The sequence below is a fragment of the Haliotis asinina genome, chromosome 16 (genome assembly GCF_037392515.1).
Source record: "Haliotis asinina isolate JCU_RB_2024 chromosome 16, JCU_Hal_asi_v2, whole genome shotgun sequence".
Lineage (NCBI taxonomy): Eukaryota > Metazoa > Mollusca > Gastropoda > Lepetellida > Haliotidae > Haliotis > Haliotis asinina.
Window position 1 is genome coordinate 49,246,036 of NC_090295.1, and position 2,500 is coordinate 49,248,535.

The 2,500-nt window shown below is 44.3% G+C and overlaps 1 protein-coding gene and 1 pseudogene across 1 annotated transcript in view; one reads left to right on the plus strand and one right to left on the minus strand.

The window, feature by feature from the left end:
• LOC137267852 (neurogenic locus notch homolog protein 1-like) overlaps positions 1-2,500 on the plus strand; it is an 87,741-nt gene that overhangs the window by 32,227 nt on the left and 53,014 nt on the right. The gene's annotated exons all lie outside the window — the stretch shown is intronic.
• Positions 1,441-2,500, minus strand: part of LOC137268731 (uncharacterized) — a 1,206-nt pseudogene continuing 146 nt past the window's right edge.

The following is a 2,500-nucleotide window of genomic DNA, read 5'->3' on the forward strand; positions in this document are numbered from 1 at the left end:
CTGAAGTTGTGGCTTCTGGATCGCTGTGCTATCGTCAATAGCAAGGTCCCGTTGTTTCAATGAAAATATCCTACAGCCTATCTTGACATTGTATTATTACTTTTAATTATTCTAACTCATGGTTATTTGTTTTCTCTTTCCTGCCTCCCGAACGTTTGAGTGGATGCATGAATCCCTTGAGGCGAACGTAAAATCACTCATCCTCTCGTGACCTCCCTTTTTTTCCGGCAAGGGCACCCACGTGACCTCAGTATGTTTTGTCCTAAGGCTTACTCTCTCCTGATTCGCCCAAGTTTACGGTTGGGCGAAATCTTCATTGTCCCTGTAGGGCTTATAGTTTAATCCATTTTGGATACATTGCTCACGTTCTGCCGTGAATGTCTTTGTTGCAATGTTATTTATCATATTTGTAACAATTTTAGCATAAATTAATTCACATTTTAACTCCGTTCCAGGTGACTTTTGTTTACATTGATACCATCACGTCTCAACACTCAATTCACATCCTTGGTATTCTGCTATTGTTGGATTGGGTTAGGTTATTTCTCTCTTGATGTACTGCCATTGTACACACTATTTTATATTAATGTGACCCTAAAGCTACTCAACCTGTTGTTAAATTGCGTGTGTTGAGAAGGGTGATACAGTTTCTGGTTTTGTGAGTTGTTTTACCCTAGGTGTGTTGACTGCCCATTCACGTGTCAACGATGTCGTCGCAGTCGTTGTGTGCGTCGTCTCCCGTCCCTATGGAGGTAACACTGCTTACTTCAGGTAAGATTAAGTCCCATCCGGAAGACCCGTCATCGAAGCAAAAGAAGGCCTGGTCGTCTACTTTAGCGAAGCAGTCCTTGTCATTCAGGTTGTCTTCATCTAGATCGTCTCAGCGATCAGTGCCTTTGGTTGAAACAGATGCTTCCATCTACTACGACCCTCCAGTACTAGCGCTTTGCAGGGATCTGACTGGGCTGGCAATCCATCAGCTTGCAGTCAAGCAGATTCAGTTGCAGCGGCAGGCAGCTGAGAACCCGTTAGCGTTTGTGAACGCTACCTCATTGTATGCAGATCAGTGATTGGCCGTCGACCCACAGCAGCGTCTGTCGTACAAGCAGATGGCTTTGTCAATGAACTCAAACGGAGGGTGGTGCCATGGCGCAGAGACTAGACCTGGAGAAGAACCATCCGGCAGAAGCGTTGCAGATGGCAAGACATTTACATCCCGTTCGAGTCCGTATGTCAGCGCGCACCGGTCCAACACCACATCGTCAGCAGTCAGTGTAGACGACACACATCCAGGTCCGACGGTAAATGGGAATTTACATGATTTCATATGCTGGTACCCCATTGTCAGAGAGAGTCTGGATAGACGGGCTTGGGGTTAGTCTAATGGCGGTCATGCTCGTTTACAAACAATACAAACGACTGTTACTAAGGCATTAAGCGCTATACTTTGGATCTTGTTGTTTGGTGGATGGTAGGGCCTGTGGAGGTGACAGATGTGGGTTTGGAACTGAACTTTACATTCATGCATGACAAAGAGAAATACCTTCCAGCCGTTGCTTTTCCAAGGCAGTTTTGAACGTGCCTTTCACATCTGACCTCGGACAAATACAAACAGATCATCAGGCATGGTATTCTCAAGTTCATCAATGGTTTTGTCTGTAGGAGAACGATACAGCAACGCTATTGCTGGAATATTTGTAAGAGGCGTAAAACTACCACTCACTCACTCAAAATTGTCTTCATGGAGGGAATTTTGCAGAATTGTTGCAGCTTTGTCAGCGAATGTATCCACATTTGCTCTTCCACTAACTTCAGCGATAATTATCTTGGCACCATGGTGTTCCAGGAGTCGGTGCTTCAGATGTTTGATGCTGTAAGATTCGAAGTGTTCTGCTAGATATGATGCTAGATGCAAATCCTGTATTGTGAACTGACTGTTCTGTTCAGCTGATAACCAGCTGCATAATGATGCGGAAGCGATACTGTTCGCTGTGTCCTCATTTCTTGTATTAGTATCACATGTTACCACACGCTGACAAGAACTGCTGCAGGGAGGAGTACCCACGCCTTATTGTTTCAAATATCACATTCTTTTGGCTGTTTGACGTGACGTGTTTGGATCCATTCAACCAGCCAAACCCAAGCCCGCAAGCAAGCGCGCACGCACACAAGCACGCAACCACTCACATACACACACACACACTCACACTCACACTCACACACACACTCACACACACTCACACACACACATACACACATACACACATACATACATACATACATACACACATACACACATACATACATACATACATACATACATACATACATACATACATACATACATACATACATACATACATACATACAAGCAGCAAAAATATATACGGACTTACGTAACCGTGAGGGGGCGTGGGAGTGCATATTTTCAGATGTTTATGAACCAGAAGTTGTAAAACTTTTTGTTTTGAAGATGTTACCACTTGCATCGGTTGGACAG